Raw genomic sequence first — 25,666 nt, 5'->3', positions numbered from 1 at the left:
TGTATTTAAATTGTTTATGACCTAAAATAAAACTGATAAACTAATGAAAAAAACAAAAAAGTTTGTGTTTGTATTGAAATTCCTCCCTCCAAGTGTCAACTTATCCATGTCACAAAAAGGAAGCATCCTATCCCAATACTACTTTCATGGAGTCCAATTCAAATCGGTTACCTCAGCTGAATACAAAGGCATATTTATATCAGAAATCCTTACTTGGGAGGACCACATAAACATGACAACCAAGAAAGCAAATCAAACCTTAGGATCCATATGTAGAAACACAAAGGGTAAATACCAATCCATTAAGTCCATTGCTTACCAGACGTTACATTTAGTCAGACCCCATCTTGAATATGGTTTCGAGGTATGGCCTTCCCACACTAAAATACAAATAGATCTAATTGAAAATGTCCAAAGAAGAGCAGCATGATGGATCACGCTAGCTTATGGTAAGACCTCTGGTGTACAGATGCTAGGTTATTCCTTTTCAATAAAATCAACCATGGTCTGGTTGTTTTTTCCCCATAGAAGAATATGTGACACGCCTCTCCTAAACATCATGCCATTGCCATTCCCTAGCTGTGTTATAGGTTATTCACAGCAACTTCAGATCATAATAAATTCCCTTTGTTTCATAGTACAGTATACCAATGAAACCATCTACCCCCTGCAGTTGCCCTACACCCTACTCCAGAGTAGTTTGATGCAGCCATAGCTTGCATTGAACATAATAATTATGTCTCATCCTAGTTTCCCAGCCCCCTGTTTTTAACATTTTTAATATTTTATTATCGTCCTTTTAAACAAGTGTTTTTAAGTTTCTTGCGGCTTTGACCAGACATGTCTACATTCCCGTGAGGGCTTTGACATTAATGGAAGATAGATATTTCAAATGTTTAGAAATTAATTTCAACAAACCTCTGGACAGTGTTAAGTCATTGTTTTTTGTTGTTTTAGACTTACTCTTTTAGGAACATAGTAGTGCTCCACAATCAATCTTTCAAAGACAAATGTTTGTGACTCCCTTCGGCTTTCTTCTCAATATTTTCTATAATGTTATTGGAAATATGTTTCATGTATAGAAGGAAAATATTTAGTGGTGTTCAGTGTTATACAATAAAAGTCACGGCCTTTAGTCGTATTCAACCTATTCCGACAAAATGTCAGCCTCTATGAGAACGTGTATTGTGAGACGGCCTACTGTAATTAAACAGTATTTTGGTATCACAAGTTGTCAGAATGTATTGACTGGCGGGACGTTTCAAGAAAAAGTACATGTATATTTACTCACGCTGCACGTGGTAAGTTAACTGAAATTATCAAATGTTGTTGTGTACGAGGAAATCGGCTAATTTTGTAACGGATAATGGACATGACCTTGATCAGCTGTTTATGGTCTGTTTTATCGTAAGATGACCATGACAGCTGCGCCATCGTAATGGTATGAATGCCATATATTATCAAATGGTCTCGTATGCAGTGAATGGGTACATATATAGCGTAATATATGTGCACAGGAGCCTGAAATTATATAAAAAAAAAAAAAAATAACGATTTAAAAAAATTTCCCATATATACTGGCATGCGAGCAGTTCCCGTACAGAAGCAGTACCCGTATTTTTCGTCTAAACGCTTGATTTTTTCTTGCATTCTTCAAAAATTGATATAAAATCAAGCAGATGCATAAACGAGACAAAATCTAAGTGTCAGCTCGACAGTACGTATAAAAAAATTCATTTTAAATCACTTTCACCTGTGTGTTGTCAAAAACGTGACCTTGTTAACTTTGGGGGATTCCGTCTTTGCGCGCATGCGCACACATACTTACATGTGAGGCCTCTTAAAGGGTTATCCACTTGCACCACCTGTATACAGATAAGTAGGCAGTCCGACGAAAATCTGTTTAATTATCAGAATTTTGATCTATATTACTATATTAAATAATTTTAGGGCTTTACTGAGTAAAATTTCATGCATACAAGCATGCCATTGCATGTGAATGCGTTGGGGGTAATGGTACCAGGTAATAGATATCAGCGTTTAGTTTATGCTCTAACTCCTTAATTACATCTATTTACCTCTGGGATAATGGTCTCTACAACAATTATAAATAAAAAATAGGTCCGATATAACAGCATTGTACAATAATAATGGGTTATATTTTATGTACGGGAACTACTTCTCTTCATACAAAATAATGGATAATTTTGGTGCCCCATATGAGGCCTCATAAGGAAGGGTTATTCTATGTTTAGAACATAATGGAATTTCCATAATTTGTGTGAAGAGCCGAATTTTGATGTGTAACATTTATTTTTTTGGTGAGTGAGCGTAATAAATAGTAATATTTAAATAACTACGATTTTTGTACGGGAACTGCTCGCATGCCAGTATACTATAAAAAACACAAGGAAGGCAACAACATTTCCCCACCCACCGCTACATTTGCAAGGAATATTTGTAAAAACGCATGGAATTTACTTCCGAGCACTTTTAATCAATAAAGCACATTAAAATATATCAGAAACACTGCTTACTCTTATCAACTATCCAACTTTTACGCCAATTGAATGAATTTATCACTGCTCTTCTCCAATCGTCGGTTCCATTGCCAGTTCTGCGCTAAATTCCGTCATACCGTCATTGACTGGTTTTTGTACATCCCGAAATTCTATCAAAAACGAAACAGAACGATTTAAATAAAACTCCCATATTACAAATACTATTATAAATATAGGATTTTTATTTAAATCGTTCTTATTTTTTTTTGTTTTGGAAAGAATTTCGGTATTTGTTTTTGATATAATTTCAGGCTCCTGTGATATGTGATATCATGTTATGTCATATTGATGCGATTTTGGATGCGATTGTGCCATACCCGGGTAATCCGGTCAACTCGACCCCTAGTCAACTCGTCCTCTGGTCAACTCCTCACCTTTTTGGTCAACTCGTCCCCTACTTTTGGTCAACTCGTCCTCAAAGAGTCAACTCGTCCCTAATATGGTCAACTCGTCCCCTACGTTCGATCTATTCGTTACTATTATGTTGTAAATCAATGTCTTTAAATAGTACTTTTTATGTAAAATTAATATTGAATTTGATTGATATCGAAATATTAATAAAATAACGTCTTTTTTACGTTAAATTTTAATGATCTTTATCTAAGCGCACGTGCATAGCTTTGATGTAACACTACAAAGACAGTTAAGTTTGCAAACATTCAATTAATGTTTAATTAATCGGAGTTTTAATGATAATTAAAACTAAAATTAGGTCCAACTCTTTGATTTTTACCTCCTCCCTGAATGGATTAAAGACTGACGACAGATTAACAGAAATTGGAAGTGCTAAAAACTTTATGTTGGTGCGTATTGATCTCATTATAGAAGGATCGTGTCAATTAAAAACATGTATAAAACCGAGTTCCAGAATTTCTTGTATAATACAAGTCAACATATTGAATGTATTAATTGTATTTAATTCAACATTTTCATATATTTGACCATACACCATCAAAAACAAAATTCGACATTTGGAAAATAAAATTTTATAACAACCTTTGGCACTATTTTCAAGCGATTTGTATAATTTCAAATTAAATACACACGTTCTTTAAATATATAAATACGTATCCAACCACAGAGGCAAATGTGTCTTTAATCCTATTTTCAAATTACTATGTGTTTACTTTAATAACCAAAGGCATGTGTCATGATATATTTAATTAACAACAAATAAAAAACTCCAAATATTCGCATACAAAAAGCGTCAAAATATGTCCAATTTAGTAATTTTATAATTTATTATTTTAACAGTATAATAATTGATGAAAAATATGAAATACAAATAATAATAAAATATAGGGGACGAGTTGGGGACGAGTTGACCAGGGGACGAGTTGTCCAAGGGACAAGTTGACCAAAAAGGTGACGAGTTGACCAGAGGACGAGTTGACCAGGGGACGAGTTGACTCTGAATCATACCCGGCGGCAGGAAATACCCAAATATGCCCAAATATTACACATATATAGACTTTAAGTAGAAATTTGTCTAAACTAATTTATGAGTCAAAAAAACAAACATCTCAGCCTCAGGCAATGGTGCCATGTTTCTGCATTTTACTTGTCACAAGTGAAATCACATATTTTACGCCATTAGATAGGCTAGTCATACAGAAATTAGTTTAGCCATATTGTACTTTAAATTTATTTATGTGGTATATTTGGGCAAATTATTTGGGTATATTTGGGTATTTCGTGTCGCTCCCCCATACCTTCCATTGCCCTTGTCAACTGCCAGCAACTTTTTAACAAAAATTAATATTTAAAAAAAATGATCACTGTATAAAAATTTACAGACCCATGTCTTTTAAATTTGATTCAACCATTTTGTTTTAAACTTACAATCATTTTTCTTGTATTAGTCATCAGTATATTAAATTCTGATTCAGATGTAAAAAGAACCAATTTGTCAGTGTCTATTCTAGGTGTGGCGATGCGGGGATTCACCAATATTTTTGAGAATTCACCCCTATTTTCTGAGAGGGAGGGGGGAAATTTTACATAGACAAAGAAGGAAAAAGATCAACAAATGTAATAAATTCTCACTTTTCGATAAAAATCCCCCCCTGTTTTTCAAATCCTACAAGTAGAATAAACACTGATGTGTAGAATTGATGATATAAGAAACAACTTAATATTGATTTTTGAAAATAAGTTTCCTGTCTTTTTGAAGCAGTTTTGTGTTAAGATTGAGTGCACACAATTACTTTCATTACTAAATTAATAGTGCAATCATTTGACACAACTTTATGGCGCAGTGGTCTTGTATATTGTTACCTTGTTTGTAAACTTGTGGTCACAAGTTCAAATCCCGGGCAAGGCAGGATTTTTTTCTGATGCAGTTGTGTCTTTCTTTTACAAACTAAAATGTAAGATAAGTAATGTTGACTTTTATTTAAGAGGATGACACTTCACTTGAATTCAAGGTCTGCTTTCTTTTTGTGTCGCCTCTACGGAGTAGTGGACTACTCCTCTTAAAGTACTGGTGCAATTTCATCCAAACTTTATAGGAATGATCAGTACCAAGTCTAGTTGTGCATATTGTCAGCATTTTCCGGTTCAATGATTTTTGTCAGAGTTATGGCCCTTAATTAATTTTTATTTTTAAAGTTTGTCCGGACTACTTCTCTTATATCACTAATGCAATTTCAATGAAACTTTACATGATTGATCTGTAGCTCAAGTCCTTGTGCATATTGCACGGGTTTTCCGGTTGAACGATTTTTGGCCGAGTTATGGCCCTTTGATAAAAAAGTGGTTTTATCTGTGTGTTGCCAGATACACAAAAGCTTGTCCGGACTACTCCTCATAAACTACTGGTGCAATTTTATCCAAACTTTACAGGAATGATCAGTACCAAGTCTAGTTGTGCATATTGTCAGAATTTTCCGGTTCTATGATTTTTGTCAGAGTTACAATGTATGGCCCTTTAATAATTTTTATTTTTAAAGTTTGTCCGGACTACTTCTCTTATACCACTTATGCAATTTCTATGAAACTTTACAGGATTGATCTATAGCTCAAGTCCTTGCGCAAATTGCACGGGTTTTCCGGTTGAATGATTTTTGGCCGAGTTATGGCCCTTTGATAAAAAGGTGTTTTTTTCAGTGTGTTGCCAGATACACAAAAGCTTGTCCGGACTACTCCTCATAAACTACTGGTGCAATTTCATCCAAACTTTACAGGAATGATCAGTACCAAGTCTAGTTGTGCACTGTCCGTCTGTCTGTCCGTCTGTCACAAAACTTGTCCCAACATGAAATTGGCCATCATGAGGCGACACATGTGATCACTGATCGCTCTTGTCTTTACTACAAATTATAACATATATTTTTCAGATAACCTGAGAAAGATTCCCATATACCAGTGTGGCTCTCGATGGCAACAAACTAAAGGATTTCACAGCAGTTCTGCTCTATGGACTGTAGAAGAAACTGCAAACACAGAATCAGTGGACGATGATTTTCATACAATCATCAAAAATACAGAAAGATCTAAAGGTTTTTGCCAGTTCTAATTTTTTTAAACCTCATCAGGCTCTAACCTTAAGCAGTGTTGTAAATTGTTGTTCTAGAACTTTCTTAAGACCAAAAGAAATATTAGCCCTGCTAAAATTTCTGTCTACTGCAGAATCCTCTGCCAGTCACTTTTTGTTAGTTAACCTATTGCCACCAGTTTAAATCGAAGTGCAGTCAGTCCAGGCCTTAAATTTATGCTGTTGATAGTTTAATTTTTATGCCCCCCATTTTAGAATAACCAGGGAACACTTTTGAATTAAGTCACTATTGATATTCAGGTCAGTAAGTCAAGGTGGGTTTATGTAAAAATCATTGTCCTGTCAATCAATTCGGAAGGAATAAGGACAGAAGATGTCTTCAAGTGATTTTCAGGTCAAAGGTCAAAAGTCAAGGTCACACTGACTGCGTAAATTACTTTTGACTATGTAACTTCCTTGTCATATCAATTACTTTAGAAGTAATGAGCCTAAGGTATTCAAACTTTGTAGGAACATGGCCTGTAGAAGATTCCTGTAGACTTTAAGGTCATTACGTCAAGGTCACAGTGATGCATGAAATATTTGTCTAAATTAGATTAATCTAAGAACAAGAGTTTCCTCAGACATAGGTTTGTGAAACTTATCAGTTATATAATACCAGAGATTTTTCACCTTGTGTAACAGAGGAATATAAAAAATCCAAACTTACCCCATCTTCTTTAATTCCCAAATTAGCAATTTTAGTGATAATTTTTCCCAATACCAAGAGGCTAAGACCTGTTCCCAATAAGTAAGAAAAGCCACTGAATACTGCTATTATATACATGTATATTACTACCATATATAACAATAAATTTTATTTAAAAAATTCTATACATGAGTATGTAAATTTTCCACTGACAGCAAATGAAGGTCCTAAATTGTATATTGATATTGAAATCCCTGAAACTTTGAATGGACTGTTCCAAATTTCAAGCTGGGTAAATCCATTCATCATGTTTGGCATGAATGAATTTGAATTATTGATTCGTAAAGACTACAGACAAAATAGAGGGTATTGTTTAATATCTGCTACACAGTTCTTAACACTGACTTTTTTGATTGATAAAATTTTGATTTATTTTTTAGGCATGCTATTTATGTATCTATACTTCTTTATTTAGGTCCCTCTGACAAACTTGAGTTCCAGGCAGAGACTAGAAAACTGTTAGACATTGTGGCAAGATCGCTGTACAGTGAAAAGGAGGTTTGTAAAATTTATTGTTTGAGGAAGCTTATGAGATGTTGTTGGTTTAATTTAGGTGCCCATTAGTTTCATCCACTAGTCATTGAGAAAGTTGCCATTTGATCTTTTATTTGTAGATATGAAAATTATACATATTGTACAGTATTTTGAAACGGTAGAAAGATTATTGCATGATTGTACATAAACACTGTATCATTATTAGATAAACATGAACTACTTGTTAATACTCCATGTGGCCAAGCTTTCCAGCTAAATTATATAGATGATTGTTGATTCTACTTTGGTGTCTGCTTGTGCCTTTAATTATGTAAGGAATGGTAATTTGAGGTCTTTCTACAATGAAAGTTGGCAAGTCTCCAAATGACCATTGTATTAATTCATATTCAAATAAAAAAAATATGAATAGTAAGATCTTTTTGATTTCTTTTTTTGCCAGTATGGCCAGTTGAAAATAAATTGCAGCAGGTGTAACTGGGTTTTCATTATTAACAGAGTGGGGATCCATGTCATTGGTTTAAAGGCTGTTTAAATCAGTTGTATTTTCAGCCTGTAGATTAAAATATCCCTCCTGACCCTTGGCCAAATTGGTTGTTTTCTTTGGCACATCTGTTGCCTCAGATAGAAATGAAAATCATGTGTAATAATTGATAATTTCAGGTGTTTATTAGAGAGTTGATATCCAACTCTAGTGATGCTCTTGAAAAACTTCGTTACAAGCAAATGGCTGATGGTGACATAGAAGACAGTGACCTCCCCTTGGAAATTGATATTGCTGGTGATGAGACAAAGAAAACAATCACTATTCAGGTTTATCATTTATCAAAAGTTATGAACATTAGATATTTTTTAGTGTTGGTAGAGCATATAGTCAATGCAATACGAGAATATTGACTAACCCCTTAACCTATGGGAACCAGAAGTGATTAATTTAGCCTGTGTCATCAGTATAGATACCGCACCATCATTGTTATTGGTGAGGAACAATCTCTTGTGGTTTTCGTGGAAAGGTCAATCCACGAATTTAAGATCCAAAGAAATTTCATTATTTCATTATTTACATTTTACCTTTTGCAAGAATAAAGTAAAGCAGTCCAGAAATTGAATAACCCATGAAAATATTCTTTGTGACAAAACCACGAAATTTTGAGCTTGTCTGTTTTGGAGAATAAATCAAGATATTATGATTGCTCATCTTGTCTTGTGAAAACTAAAGTGTAGCCCTTTATTCAAATCTTTTAAAAGTTATTAACATGAAACTTGGATTAACCAAAAGCATAAACAGAAGCAGGTACTCTGGTATATCTTGCTAATTGATCAGTTAAAAGATTATTACTGTTTGTACTGTTGTGTTTATTTACACATTTTAAGACAGAAAAAAATACAGAGGGCATTTATTAACAATACAGATAATGTTTTATTAGGAGTATATTGCAATTTAATGAAATCCTGAAAACATGTATAAAGGTGAAACATGGATGAACAAATTTATTATTGTCCATATTTGTCATATTGATATAATTCCATATTGATATCAGTGTCTATTCTAGAATTTGAAAAATTGGGGGATTGTTTTTGAAAAGTGATATTTATTATATTTGTTGATTTTTTCCCTTTTTCTCTATGTAAAATTTTCCCCTGCCTCTGAAAAAATAGGGGGGACTTCTCAAAAATAGGGGTGAATCCCCACACCCCCCTCCTAGAATAGACACTGTTGATATTATTGTCAATATGCTTTGGACTGAATGATAGCTGCTAGGCTTAAATTTGCCATTTTGTAATTTATTTTTGAGAATTAATTTTAAAAGATGTGTTACTGGGAAATGCTGATGAATGTCAGAAATTGTGTAATTGATGGTTAAGGGATCACTTGTGAAACATTTGTTACTGGGAAATATTTATGAATGTTAGAAGTTGTATAATGGAAGGTTAAGGGATCACTTGTGAAACATTTGTTACTGGGACAAATTAATGAATGTTAAACTTTGATGTTTCAGGATACTGGTATTGGTATGACAAGAGAAGAAATGGTAAAAAATCTGGGAACAATTGCTCATTCTGGATCTAAGGTATGTTGCTTAGAAATACCATATTGTGTAGAATTGCCGAGTACAACGGTGTGTAAGAATAGCTCTAAGGAGTAATGTTTAACATGTAAATGATATTCTATTGAAAGGTTTACAGTATACAGTTATTTCATATGTGATTTGGGAACAGTCAATCAATTGGCCCGAGGTGGAGGGGAAAGTGCTTTTAACTGTTGCCCAAGGCCGTAGGCCTAGGGCAACAGTTGAAAACACTTTCCCCGACACAGAGGGACAACTGGTTGGCTGTTCCCAAATCACGTATGAAATAACTGTTTTATTACCTGATCAATTACTGTTTTAACAGTACTTGCAGAAGAAAAAAGGAACAAGAAAATAGTTCTTTAAATATGTTAATAATTAAACTTTACGAATTTAACAATCTTTTAACTCTGTAACGTCACGTCTGGTTTATGACGCTCCAAGGGGGAATCTTCTACATGACGTCAGAGCACGCGAGGGAAACAGTCAAAACTATTGACCGGTCAACAGTTCGCGAACATGGACGTTTTAAGATTTTCAGAAAACAGTAAAAAATACCAAATGACATTTATATAAGGTATCAGGTAATAATAATTATTGTGCCATTGTTCAAACCATGGTATTTTGAGTAACATACATGTATATTGAGGGATGGTATGGTGCAGCAATTTCTGTATATCTGATCAAGGGAGGTAATTGTTAACAAACATGGCATATCTAACAGGGGAGGCAATGAAACCAATATTTATTTAAATGGATGAAATTTGTTTCATGTTTATTTGGAGAATAATTGTGTTCTATTCCTGGCTTTACTCAATCATGTTCTTTTCATGGCTTTATTCAATTATGTTCTTTTCTTGACCTTGCTCAATCATGTTCTTTTCATTGCTTCATTTAATCATGGTCTTTTCCTGGCTTTACTCAATCATGTTCTTTTCCTGTATTTACTCAATCATGTTCTTTTCCTGACTTAACTCAATCATGTTCTCTTCCTGACTTTCCTCAATCATTTTCTTTTACAGGTTTTATTCAAGCATGTTCTTTTGCAGGCTTTACTAAATCATATTCTTGTCCTGGCTTTACTCAATCATTTTCTTTTGCAGGCTTTACTCAATCATGTTCTTTTCTTGACTTTACTCAATTTTGTTTTTTCCAGGCCTTCTTAGACTCAATGAAGGACAGTTCTGATGCTAGCAAGAATATTATTGGCCAGTTTGGTGTGGGTTTTTACTCGTCATTCATGGTAGGAAATAAGGTTGATGTTTACAGTAAATCATGCATACCAGGGTCCCAGGCTTACAAATGGTCCTCTGATGGGTGAGTTAACTCCTTAAATATATTCCATTATTTGGTTTTACAAAAACGAATTGGAGGAACACTCATAAAACTAATACAATGTAATATTTCTTTTTAGCTCACCTGAGTTCAAATTGATCAAATTTTGCTTTTTGAATGCATAATGCATATCTTTTGTGTATTGGCCAAAACATCTATTTCAAACATCATTTTCAAAACAATTTTGTAGACTTTTACCAAATTTTAATTTGTATGGTCTTAATTAAGATGCTAACCTAATGTATAGAGAAGAAATTGTCTGTCGTGGGTAGGCTTCTACAAAAGAATTGTCTATTGGATCTATTCTTCTCTCCCTTAATGATTCTAGAAAAATGTTTAAATGCTTTCCCGGTGCATAACTTTAAAACTATCAATGATATTTCATGGAAACTTTACACTGTAAAAATACAATGAGAAGAAGCGCAGTGTTAAAGAGGTGTTAAAAATAGAGTTTTACACATTTGTTCATGCAGCACTATAATATTTTATTGACTAATGTGTTTTGCATTTGTTAGGTTGTTAACCTAGGGTGGTCCCCTAACTTTGGGTGGAGTTTTGGGGGGTGGGTAACTGGATTGAAGGTTAATGTCACTGGTGCTCAAATCATGTTTGGCTAAATAAATCATTATGGGACTGTTTCCCTGTTTTCCCTGTTTTCAGTACTGGTACCTTTGAACTAGCAGAAGCAGAGGGTGTACAGAGGGGAACCAAGATTGTAATTCATCTCAAGCCAGAAAGTCATGAGTTCTGTGTGGAGAGCTACATCAAAGGTGAATTTGTCATATAGTTATATGTTTGGGTGCTACATGATGATGTTATCTTTTAACAAGTAAAGTATTGAATGATACTGACTTGTACAGATGATTTTGTCACTTATAATTCAACAAACACAAAGTGTAAACAAACTGTGCTGATCACACTCCAGAACAACCATGTAAGTTTAACACATTATTCAGATCACATAGCAGAACAGACACTTAGTTTAAACACATTGTGATGATTACTTAACAGAACAAAGACTGTGTCAAGATGTAAACACATCTGTGTGATAATCACATGACAGAACAAACACATTTAAACACATAATGCTGATCACATGACAAAAGAGACAAATTATGATAATCACACAACAGAACAAAACACATGATTCAAGCAATAATCATATAAAATATCTGAGTGAAAATCAGAATACTGGATATCTTTTGATGATATCGACATTTTCACGTAGCACATGGAATTACAGCAACTGTCCCATTTGCTGTGTCACATAGCTAGGTAGAAAGGAATGGTATATTTGTGTTAGATTTATTTCATTTCATTACTGTTCTCCTAACATAAGATAAATAAATTATATTTTAGTGACATTGTGTTATGTACATAACATAGTGAGAATATAATTGTTATTTACAACACACGGCCACATGGGGCCTACAAGTCACATACTGATTTAAACATTTTCAAAACTTTAACATAATTATTAACTAATTTTAGTTTAAGGTTTTGAGAACAAGAATTTCCCCCCTTAATCTTAAATACTTTTATAAGTTTTAATATTAAGATACAAAAATTGATCCACCAGCAGTATAGAGCCTGGTCAGACTATAGTCAAACCTGTGAGCAAAGGTCATGCAAGGGAGAGACCAAACATAGCTTTTATAGACAAGTGGACATTATTTTGATGTCATTTTGTTTTATTTAATAAACGAAGGATTGTTGTTAAGTGGTCTCTATTTACAGGGTGATCTCTATTTAAAGGTGGTGTTTAACACAGGTGTGACTGTATATGCATGTGCAGTCTGGTCTGGCTATATACTGGTGACAAAGGTAAAATACTTATAGTTCAGTCAAGCACACTGTCCCTTTTACAGCTCTTGTTTCTTATATGTACTAATGAAGCCTTTTTCTTCTGTTTTACAGATGTAATAACAAAATACAGTAACTTTGTTGGAGTTGATATCTACCTTAATGGCAAGAAAGTTAATGTTGTACAGGTAATTTGAATTCTTTTGTCAATTAAGGGAACGTTTTATTAAAAATAATAGAGTGTAACATCAACATCAGTAGAAGCAAAAAGACCCATTTAAAGTCAAAGCAGCAGAGTGGTGGATTGAATAATCTGAGGACTTCTGCAGATAATAATGCAAAAAAAGGTGCATTAGCATTATTCTTGGTGAAAAAAAAAATGTCCTTTTTGGTAAGCGAGTTAGAATCCCGTTAGGGACCTTGGATTCTTTCATGTTAGGAAGCTAATCAGCTATTCAGCTAGATGACAAAACCTCAGGGGTGCTACTTGAGCCTGAAATAATACACTGTGGGACACCTGAGGAGGTGTTCTACTAGTAAAGCTGGAAAGTTGTCATATGACCTAAAAACAAAACAAAAATAAAAAAGTAAAGAAAGTACAGCAGGAAAGTTGCCATTTGATCTTTATCATATATGTTTGATTTTACACTAAACAAACATAAAAATAATAAAAGTAAATGATGATATTTTCCCCACTGTATAGGCTCTATGGCCGCTGGAACCAAGGGACGTAACTTAAGATGCATGAAGTGTTATACAGACTGATTGCCAACACATATGACATACCTAGATACAGTCTACATTACAAAACTGATGCCCCGCTCAATATAAGAGCCATTTTCTACGTACCTAAATACAAACCATGTGAGTATAATGTGATAAATTAGAAATTGTGTTATGAATATGTCTTGCTTTGAATTTTGGTCGGTCGATTTTAAATTTAAGGGATGTCAACATATATAAAGATAACTTGTTTATAAAGGTTATGGAAATATTGTTTAATAAATTTTGTCCTTCATAACTTGAACACCCTTGAAATTCTTAAATTTTGATAATAAAAAGTTTTAATTTTATTGTTTGATTTTTCAATACTGTTTTATCTTAATTATACAGTTACAGTAGAACCCCACTTATAAGACCACTCCTGGTGCTGAAGATAAATGGTCTTAATTTTTAGCTCGACTTTTCTATGAAAAGGGGAGCTATCCTACTCGCCCCGGCGTCGGCGTCGGCGTCACACCTTGGTTAAGTTTTTCGTACCACCCCACTTTATTTCAGAAGTATTACAAGTATGGCTTTGAAACTTACCATACTTGTTCACCATCATAACCTCCATCTACAGACAAGAGTACATAACTCTGTCAAGGTTTTTGACAGAATTATGGCCCTTTTTTGACTTAGAAAGTGTATTGAGCTTGGTTAAGTTTTTTGTACCACCTCACTTTATTTCAAAACCATTGGAGGTATTGCTTTGAAACTGACCATACTTGTTTACCATCACGACCTTCATCAACAGACAAGAGGACATAACTCTGTCAAGGTTTTTGACAGAATTATGCCCCTTTTTGACTTAGAAAATACATTGAATATGGGTAAAATCCACTTATTGCCTTAACCCTTTGAGATATTGCTTTGAAACTTTTAATGCTATTTCACATCATTACCCCCATCTGTACGCAAGAGAAGGTAACTCTGTCAAGGATTTGTTTTAAAAATTAAGGCCTTTTATCGACTTAGAATCTTGGTTAAGTTTTTAGTACCAGTCCACTTTTTGACTGAACTGTTTGAGATATTAATTTGAAAGTTGGAATACTTGTTTACAATCATGATTCCCAAACATGTCCAGGAGAAGGTAATTCTGTCAAAGATTTTATTTGAATTATGGCCCTTAACTGTCAATGTTTTGTATTATAGGCAAGCACTAAAAAACTTAAAAAATCTAAAAAAATTCATTCCTATCCACTTGTTCACTTTACCATAAATTATGTCATATAAACATTGCTGCAGTGTTCAAGGGTATCACACAATTCAGTAAAATAATTCTTCACTAAATATCTTAATGCTCATGGCCATTGTTCACTTTAAAAATACAGAGATTCTTGTATTGCCTTTTACTGCAAAAACTTTTTTTATTGGCAAGCAATAAAAAAGTCGAGCGCGCTGTCTTACGGACAGCTCTTGTCTATTGTCTTTTAAAGTAATGTTGTCATCATTCGACATTTTTTGGAGGCATGGTGTAACCATATGATAAACTGATTTGTAAAATAATCTGAATGAAAATGAAGTATTATCTAGAGCATTTAGAGGGGAAAAAATCAAAATTGAACATTTTCTCTTGATTTTTAAAAGAAAATTCTCTTTGTTTTCGTTTCTTTATTACTATTAAATAGCTTAATATCAGAATGATAATGAAATATCATCAGTATAGTGTTAAAACACCTGTTATAAGTCTGCAAAAAAATAAGCAAAGCCTGAGACCAAGTCCAGTAAAATCCCATTGGGGCTAGCATAAAAGGTAGGAAAATAGTCACCAGGGCTAGCAATGTTTTGTGAACAATTTTTATTAGAGATTTTCAGGCTAGTTAAAATTGGTTCGAGCTAAATGGCATTGTAATGGAAAAAGTCCGAATGAATATGAAAATAATTTTTTTTTGTGCAGACTGACTCTTTAAAGGAATTCAATTGAAAGTAAGCAGAATTTACAATCGACAAAACTGCTAAGCTTAATTTCAATTGGAAAATATCGTTAAAATCATCAAAGCTTTCAATTTTCCTTGTTTTGTTACCACTCAATAAAGAAACCCCTGATTATTTCAGCATTGTTTGACATGAGTCGTGAGTGTAAGATGTATAATTTCAGCATTGTTTGACATGAGTCGTGAGTGTCAGATGTATAATTTCATCATTGTTTGACATGAGTCGTGAGTGTAAGATATATCATTTCAACATTGTTTGACATGAGTCATGAGTGTAGATGTATAATTTCAGCATTGTTTGACATGAGTCATGAGTGTCAGATGTATAATGTCAGCATTGTTTGACATGAGTCGTGAGTGTAAGATATATCATTTCAACATTGTTTGACATGAGTCGTGAGTGTAGATGTATAATCTCAGCATTGTTTGACATGAGTCGTGAGTGTCAGATGTATTATAATTTCAGTATTGTTTGACATGAGTCGTGAGTGTAAGATATATCATTTCAACATTGTTTGACATGAGTCATGAGTGTAAGATATATCATTTCAACATTGTTTGACATGAGTCGTGAGTGTAAGATGTATAATTTCAGCATTGTTTGACATGAGTCGTGAGTGTAAGATATAGAATTTCAGTATTGTTTGACATGAGTCGTGAGTGTAAGATGTATAATTTCAGCATTGTTTGACATGAGTCGTGAGTGTAAGATGTATAATTTCAGCATTGTTTGACATGAGTCGTGAGTGTAAGATGTATATATTTTCAGCATTGTTTGACATGAGTCGTGAGTGTAAGATGTATATTTTCAGCATTGTTTGACATGAGTCGTGAGTGTAAGTGTAAGATGTATAATTTCAGTATTGTTTGACATGAGTCGTGAGTGTCAGATGTATAATTTCAGTATTGTTTGACATGAATCGTGAGTGTAAGATATATCATTTCAGTATTGTTTGACATGAGTCGTGAGTGTAAGATGTATAATTTCAGCATTGTTTGACATGAGTCGTGAGTGTAAGTGTAAGATGTATAATTTCAGCATTGTTCGACATGAGTCGTGAGTGTAAGTGTAAGATGTATAATTTCAGTATTGTTTGACATGAATCGTGAGTGTAAGATATATCATTTCAGCATTGTTTGACATGAGTCGTAAGTGTAAGATGTATAATTTCAGCGTTGTTTGACATGAGTCGTGAGTCTAAGATGTATAATTTCAGCATTGTTTGACATGAGTCGTGAGACAGAAGTTAGTCTACAGCTGTACAGTAGGAAAGTTATGATCATGTCCAAGTCCAACACAATACTTCCAAAATGGCTCAGATTTATGAAAGGTATATCTTTTTCATATGTACACTTTAGAACTTACACTGGAAAATAATGTTATAAATAAAACTTAATGAATGTACTTTTGATCCTTTTATATTCTATACCATTTGAAAGGTAAATCTTTAATCTATTGCTGCATGTTAAAATATTGGTAACTTTCCATACCTTTCACTCAGAAAAACATAGCAGAACATACCCACTGAGCCTGCTTTTTCGTCATATGAATAGTTTTGTAACAAAAATTATTAAGTAGTTCTCTTTAAAAAATGATGTATCATTTATTTAAATGGAAACTGTAAATATTTTTACCTGCAGCCATAGACAAATGCATAAGCTTTCAGAAAATGTATTATTTTACTGATTTTGATACCTGGTTAATAAGTTTTACTTGCTACAAGTTTTAAGTTTAGCAGGCACGGCATGCATGATATTTTAACTGGATAGGAAGTTGCCTATCTCTGTTGTCTATGTCTCTGTTCAGACTTTTGACATCAAATGATTTGTTTTGATTTATTATTAATATTTTGTTAATTGCTTTCTACCTACAGGAGTTGTTGACAGTGAAGACATTCCACTCAATTTAAGCAGAGAGTTGTTACAAGACAGTGGATTGATCAAGTACAGTTAACTTACATATTTTATTTACATAAGAAAATAATTCCTCAACTTTTCCCAAAAATTAACAGCAGTTGTATTCTGCTATACATTTTTAGTTCAACTTTTTTTGAAAAAAAAAAGTAGAGGTATTGTTATAGTCCTGGCAGCGTTGCCGTCCACAAACTTGTACCTGGATCATAACTTTTTCATTTCTCGGTTATTGTCTTCATACTTGGCCACAACAACCCTTGGGACAAGACCTTTGAGAATACCACACTAACCTTGACCTTCATCCATAAATGACCTTGACTTTGAAGGTCAAATTGTTGAAATTGTAATTTTTTTAGCTATTATGGCTGTAACTTTATTTTTTAAGGGATTGTCTTCAAACTTGAACATAATAATCTTCAAGGATAGCCCTTCAAAATAACCAGACAGACCTTGACCTTCACTCATAAATGACCTTTACTTTGAAGGTCAAATTATTGAAAGTTTCATTTTTTTGGCTATTAATGACTGTAACTTTGTTATTTTTAATTGGATTGTCTTCAAACTTGAACATAATAATCTTCAAGGATAACCCTTAAAAAGAACCAGACAGACCTTGACCTTCACTTATAAATGACCTTGACTTTTAAGGTCAAATTATTGAAATTTTCATTTCTTTGGTTGTAACTGGCTGTAACTTTGCTATTATTGAATGGATCAACTTCATATTATAACAGAACATTCTTAAGGACAAGACCTTCATGTTTATCAAACTCAAATTGACTTTGGCTCTTCTCTAATGACCTTGACCTTGAAGGTTAAATTAATGAATTTTCACAGATTTGTGCATTAAATGACCATATATATATATAACTATAGAGGAATAACTTTATTAAGTTCTTTTGGTAATTTATTTACAAAAATTTTAAATGATATATTAAATACTTGGGCAGAAAAATATCATGTTTACATTGAAGCTCAGTCCGGTTTTAGACAACAAATTGGAACCATGGATTACACTTTTGTTTTGCATGGCCTTATTACGTATCTGTTGAATAACAATAAGAAACTATATGCTGCGTTTGTTGATTTTACTAAGGCTTTTGACTATTTAGTTAGAGATATTATATGGTTTAAAGTAATTAAATATGGTGTAAAGGGTAAAATGTTAGATGTTATTAAATCAATGTATGAAAGTGTAAGGTCCAGAATAAAATATCAAACTGTTTTGAGTGAAGAATTTTCATGTGTGTTAGGCGCCTCACAAGGAGAGTCTTTATCACCTTTTTTGTTCGCCATGTATCTTAATGACATAGAAGAATATTTTATTATGAATGAATTTGAAGGAGTTAATTTAGGTTTCTTAAAATTGTTTTTACTTTATATGCAGATGATATCGTTATTCTATCTGAAACAGAATAAGGCTTACATAAAAGTTTATTGTTATTGGAGAATTATTGTGATAAGTGGAGATTAACTGTTAATATATAGAAAACTAAAATAATGATTTTCAGAAAAGGCAGACTAAGACATAACATTTCATTCGTATATAAAGGAGAAAATTTAGAAAAAATTTAGAAAAATTTACTTATTTAGGAGTAGTCTTTACAACTGGTGGATCTTTTAATACTTCTTTTGAAACACTATCTGGTCAGGCTTTGAAGCCATTATATAAATTACAGTTAGATTTGATTAAATTCCTATATATAACTGTGAAACATAAACTAGACTTTTTTAGCTCGACTATACGAAGTATATGGAGAGCTGTCCTACTCGCCCCGGCGTCCGCGTCCGCGTCCAGATTTCAGATTAAAGTTTTGGTGCAGTAAAATATTTTTCACTATAACTTTGTCATTTCTTAAGGTATCAACTTCAAACTTCAAATATATGTACCTTATCATCATCCCCATCTTATGTGACAAGGTTCATAACTTTAGCACCAATATTTTCAGAATTATCTCCCCTTGAACTTAGAATTTTCTTTAAAAAATAGTATTTTTTACTGTTACTTCTTTATTTCTTAAGGGATCAACCTCATACTTTAAATATATGTACCTTATCATCATCCCCATCTTATTTGACAAGGTTCATAACTTTAGCACCAATATTTTCAGATTTATCTCCCCTTGAACTTAGAATTTTCTTTAAAAAATATTATTTTTTACTGTAACTTATTTATTTCTAAAGGGATCAACTTCATACTTCAAATAAATGTACCTTATCATCTTCCACATCTTATGTGACAAGGTTCATAACTCTAGCACCAATATTGCAAGAATTATCTCCCCATCAACATAGATTTTTTTACTAGAAAAATGTTATTTTTTACTAGAACTTTTTTAGTTTCACAGGTATCTACCTCAAACTTCAAATACTTGTTCCTTACAATCAATTATATTTTATGTGACAATGTTCATAACTCTTGAAGTAATTTTTACAGATTTATCTCTCTTTAGACTTAGGATTTTCTTTAAGAAATATTATAACTTTGTTACTTTTTAAGGTACCTACTTCAAACTTCAAATATATACTTCTTATCATTACATACATGTTGTGTGACAAGGTTCATAACTCTAGCGTGACTATTTCTAGAATTATTCCCCTTGATCTTGGAATTTATGTTAACAAATGTTATTTTTTTACTATAACTTTATACATAATTATACATAATTGATTTTTAACCAGGTTTTCCAAAGGAAAAAACTGGTTATTAGATTGAGGTATGTCGGCGGATGGGCGGACGGGCATAAACAATTTCTTCTGTGCTCAACTCCACACTGGTTATTAGATGGAGGTATGTCGGGGTGCAGGCGTAAACAATTTCTTCTGTGCTCAACTCCTACATTTCTACAACGGATTTTGACCAAACTTTCACAGAAGCTTTGTCATCAAGGGCCCTGGCGCATATTGTCGGGGTTTTGCAATTGGATATATTTGACCTAGTTATGGCCCTTTGATTTTTTTCCTTATATAGAATATATAATGAACAATTCTTTCTGTGCGCAACTCCTCCTACATTTCTCAACAGATTTTGACCAAACTTTCACAGAAGCTTTGTCATCAAGTGCCCTGGCACATATTGCCAGGGTTTTGCAATTGGTGTATATTTGACCTAATTATGGCCCTTTGTTTTTTTCCTTATACAGAATATATAGTGAACAATTTCTTCTGTGCGCAACTCCTCCTACATTTCTCAACGGATTTTGACCAAACTTTCTCAGAAGCTTTGTCATCTAGTGCCCTGACACATATTGCCAGGGTTTTGCAATTGGTATATATTTGACCTAATTATGGCCCTTTGTTTTTTTTCCTTATATAGAATATATAGTGAACAATTTCTTCTGTGCGCAACTCCTCCTACATTTCTCAACGGATTTTGACCAAACTTTCTTAGAAGCTTTGTTATCAAGTGCCTGGCACATATTGTCGGGGTTTTGTGATTGGATAATATTTGACCGAATTATGGCCCTTTGTATATTTTTTCCTTATACAGAATATATAGTGAACAATTTCTTCTGTGCGCAACTCCTCCTACATTTCTCAACGGATTTTGACCAAACTTTCTTAGAAGCTTTGTTATCAAGTGCCTGGCACATATTGTCGGGGTTTTGTGATTGGATAATATTTGACCGAATTATGGCCCTTTGTATATTTTTTCCTTATACAGAATATATAGTGAACAATTTCTACAGTGCGCAACTTCAAAAATTAAGCAAAAATAAAGTACTGTTTACCTTTCTAAAACATTTGGGGAAAAAAGGCGAATAGACAAAATAAAATTTCTCAATCATTTTTGTTTGAGGAATATTAAAAAAGCCATAATTCCTCCTAAAAATTCAATTAAAAACAAATGCCCCTTCATGACAAAGCTTCTGTGAAATATTTTGCTGAAAACCTGGTTGCATCGCATTGCGATGTTCCTTGTTCTTTCATAGTTTTGTCCTCCTTACTGCGTCCAGTATTTTATTAGTCGAGCTTGGCTGTCTCCTGTGACAGCTCTTGTTGATAAATTGATCTCACCAATTTTGAACTATGCTTCAGAGGTAAGCGGTATATATGATTGTTGTAAATTAGAAAAAGTGCACTTAAATGTTTGTAAAAAAATGTTAGGCCTCAAATGTTAGACTACATACTCAAAACAATTTTATTTATGGAGAACTAGGTAGAGCAAATTTGAAATGCAGAAGAATTGTAAGTTTAATAAAATACTGGCTTAAAATTATACAGTTTGAAGATATAAAATATGTTAAAATAGTTTATGATTTATTGTACAGAGATTTACAGGTAAGACCTAACAAAAAAACATGGGTAAGATTTGTTAGAGATTTATTACAGTCGCTTGGTTTTAATGATGTATGGTTATATCAAGGCGTAGGCAATGTATTAATTAGTTTAGTAAAACAAAGAGTAAATGATGTTTTTATCAAAAATTGGTTTTCAGAAATAAATAACTCAACTAGAGCTCGTACATATGTAATATTTGCAGATTTTAAATTTCAAAAGTATTTAAACTGTATTAATATTGAAAAATTTAGAAATGCTCTTTCCTGGCTTAGAGTATCTTCTAATAGACTCGAGATTGAAACTGGCAGGTGGAATAAACCTAGTGCTATACCTTTTGATGATACAAAAAGTAAAAATTGTTTTTTTTGGAAAATGAATTTCACTTTATTTTAGAATGTTCTCTATATAATGAATTACACAAACAAATATATATAAAAAAACACTTGGAAAAGACCAAATATACCTAAATTTGTTACATTGGTGAATTTAGAAAATGAAATAGAAATTAGAAACCTATCAATGTATATATTTAAAGCTTTCGATGTTCGAAACACTATTCTTTACAGTTAATCAAAAGTTTGTCTCAAACACTGTATCACTGTTTCTATCGTTTTGTTTTATGATTTACTTCCTTATTGATAGGATGGTATCTCTAGAAGCAGGCATTGATCCCACTTGGCACCATTGTTGTGGTGTTGAAAATTATTAAGCCTTTGTTTTCTATAAATAGAATTTAGTTACCTTTTACCTTATATTTATTTTTAATGTTCTTAGTTTGCTCAGGAGTACTCCTTAATGTGGAAAAATCTAATCGTCAGGATGACACCACCCTTTGAAGGCAAAGGGAAATAATAAAAATATGTTGGAATAAATTTAAATCAACCAAATTTTTAATGAACTAAGTTTTTATTTACACTAAACTAAAAGTTACTTAAAACTAAACAAGTTGACAATAGGTACTGTAATATAAACTATTAATATTTAAACCAAAAATGTGATTACCAGAATTAACTAGCAGAGTAAAAGATTTAAACCAGTTAAAAGTTGTTAAAAATGAAAATATGAAAAATAACCTTAATGATTCTGTGCTATTAAATTAATAAATCTGAATAGCAGCAAGCCCTGTTTTAATCTTATGTCAACAAAAATGAAGATCTAATAATTTAAGATGGCTGCCATTTAAAACAATGATAAGATATAAATTAATCTTAATTAATTCTGTAAAAAATAATTACTAAAATAACTTACAAATTGATCAAAAATGTTTCAGTGATTTTTATATAATCTCTAAGGTTTATTTAAATGCCAAATTGCCTAAAATAAATAGATAAATTAATTAATTAATTAACCTTAGAGAGATTTAGAAATGTTACTTTTCCAAAAATTAGCAGCAGAATGACAAAATTGTGTAAAGTGCCTGTATTTATGCACACTACTGGGAAACATAACTTTGTGTGGAACCAGTAAAATGCAGAACTGCTCTGATTGGTCAAGGAATTTTAGCCAATCAGAGCTCATAAGGGCTTTACATAACTATCCTAAAAATAGATTATGATTCATGGAAAATTCTGCAACAGTATCTATTGACCATGATTATAAAAATAATAAAGTTTTGCAAAATATTTGTAACAATAAAACTTAAGTGACATATATCAACTAAACATATTTACAAACATATATGAATCATGCAAATGCTAAATTAACAATATTTATCTCACTAAGTTTAAAGTTCAGTGTAAGTGAAAGTAGAAACATTCTTTGTTGTATATAAAGAGTCTTAGGCCATGCTAAGTTAATTACTGATCATTAAGTTCTTCAAAGTTACTCAGTACAATTATGATCAACATTAAACTAGTGCATGATAAGAATGAAATGTCAACAAAACAAAGCATGTTTGATATAATTAAACTTTAAAATAAACTTAAAGTTTAAACCCTTAATATTTATTAAAGTTATATTCCTGGTCAAATTCATCAAAACAGATTGTCAAATTAACGCCTTATTGTTATCAAATGCATTATTTAACTAGTATTGACAAAGTTTTCCAACTTAGAAACGCTTTCCGTAACATTTCTGACCATTCTAAAAAATGCATTTTCTTATTTGACTGGGTTAGTCAAATAAGATTTATATTTTGGCGGGAAGCCCTTCGATTATTTCCGTAAATGTTCGGATCTGAGTCACGTGATATGATTTACCAAACCAAAATAATGGCGGACAATACGAAAGGTGTGTCACTTATACGAGAAATAAATTTTGAGATTGGAAAAGGAAAAAGCGAAAAGTGGAAAGAAACTGTGATTTAATTCAATCAAGGATATACTCCGGTAGTGATTCAAAGCGCTGAAAAGTTCTAAAAAGTGTAATTAAAACCAAAAGCGACCGTGAAGTTGTTATCTGATTGACAGGTGAGGTGATCATCGTTTTTGTTTGCATTTAAATTTTTCTTTGTCTTAGATCTACTTATAGAAAAATTTCACCTACGAATATATAAACACAGATATTGTGTTATAGTTTTTAGGATGGTTTTTACTTATGATAAAGAAATTAAGCTTGCAGATTCACGTCTATGTATCAAGTTTTCGTTCACTGTAATTTTCGTACCAATAAATTGTTAACATGTTAAATAAAAGATCGACTGAGCCTAATCCTTTACAATTTTATGGCGTATGTTCATTGTAACCATTTTAATATCGTTTAAGATGGCCAATCACTATCTTTTAAGAATCATTTAAGACACAACAAAATTATATTTTGAATAACTTTTATTTTCCAATCACATTATTGTTTTTTACTGTAAGCTGTACTGTATAGTAACTACAATGCTGTGAAATAGATTAGCCACATGTGTCTCAAAAAGGGTTAGAACTATTGACTAGCAGAACAGGCATTTCTTCAAAGCATGTTCAACTATCAAGCTCATTCAAGGGTAGTCCTATAAATGTGACGTCCTTTGATTTTGAGATATTTTTGCTTTTGGGCAACCTTGACCGACATTTAAGCAATAACAAGCCTGTAAGTCTGATATATTGATCTACTATCCAGGGTTGTTGAATCTTCAAAGAAATAAAGTAGAAAAAATAAAATGTTGTCTGGAAAATCGCACAAAAATCAATATTTTTGTCTCATTTGAATCATTTTTGCAGTAAAATTTCAGCATTTCACAATTTGAAAAATAATCATGGACAATAACCATAATTGTGCTGGAAACGTTAGATAATTCTTATTGACAACCCTTCTTCCTTATAAGCAGTGCAGCAATTCATGTATAATACTGTACTATTGTAATTGGTTTGAATAGTCAAGATTTTAGGCCATGGTACTAGTATGCTATATTTTCAATTACAGAAATAAATCAATTTCATCATCATCATGTGTTGCAATACATCAAAGATGACCTGGACTTCAGTGCATATGCAGAGGAGAGTAAGTACACCATTTTTGTCGAAAGTGACAGGTTATAATAATACCTTTCAAAATTGCTATATAACTATATACTTGCATAACTAATTTACTTATATAATTCATATAAAAACTGATTAATCTTAAATACTGCTGAATTCATGTTTTTTTATTAGTTTATTGAACCAATTAATGGATATATACATGTCAACATGTGATCCATATATATCATGATCAGATATTCATATGATTTAAATATTAAACAATAATGACATTTTTTAAGTGGCATATAATACTGTATTAGAAGAAGAAAAAAAAACATGCATTACATGGTTAATTTTGGTCCAATTGAAAGATTTTGGTGTCATCTTAAATGATGAGTTTGATATTTGTATGACTCCATAATATTATTATAGGTAATTGTTCACTGAGGTGAAAAAATAATAGAGGGTCATTATAGGTCTTAAATCCACTTGTGAAAAAAATATATATGAGCAGCGTCATGACAAAACCAACATAATGGTTTTGCGACCAGCATGGATCCAGACCAGCCTGCGCATCCGTGCAGTCTGATCAGGATCCATGTTGTTCGCTTACAAACCCTATAACAAGTAGAGAAACTGATAGCGAACAGCATGGATCCTGATCAGATGCGGATGCGCAGGCTGGTCTAGATCCATGCTGGTCGCAAACGCACTATGTTAGTTTTGTCGTGACGCGGCTCTTGTATGGTTTTTGGAAAGGATTCTGTTATGTAGTCAATTCTCAGAATTCTCAGACCATACAACAAAATAGTTACAGATTCCTCAAAAGTGGAGTATACTTTCTTAGTTACAATCAAGCATCATGAATTACTAATTTCTAGCTTT

General features: G+C 32.5%; 1 pseudogene; it reads left to right on the top strand.

The window, feature by feature from the left end:
* The first annotated feature begins 1,160 nt into the window (after window positions 1-1,160).
* Window positions 1,161-25,666, top strand: part of LOC132730545 (heat shock protein 75 kDa, mitochondrial-like) — a 48,626-nt pseudogene continuing 24,120 nt past the window's right edge.

The sequence above is a fragment of the Ruditapes philippinarum genome, unplaced genomic scaffold (genome assembly GCF_026571515.1).
Source record: "Ruditapes philippinarum isolate M1 unplaced genomic scaffold, ASM2657151v2 ctg3290_1_1_1_1, whole genome shotgun sequence".
Classification (NCBI taxonomy): Eukaryota; Metazoa; Mollusca; class Bivalvia; order Venerida; family Veneridae; genus Ruditapes; species Ruditapes philippinarum.
Note: the sequence above shows the minus strand (reverse complement) of the source record. Positions and strands in the feature narration are given on the sequence as shown.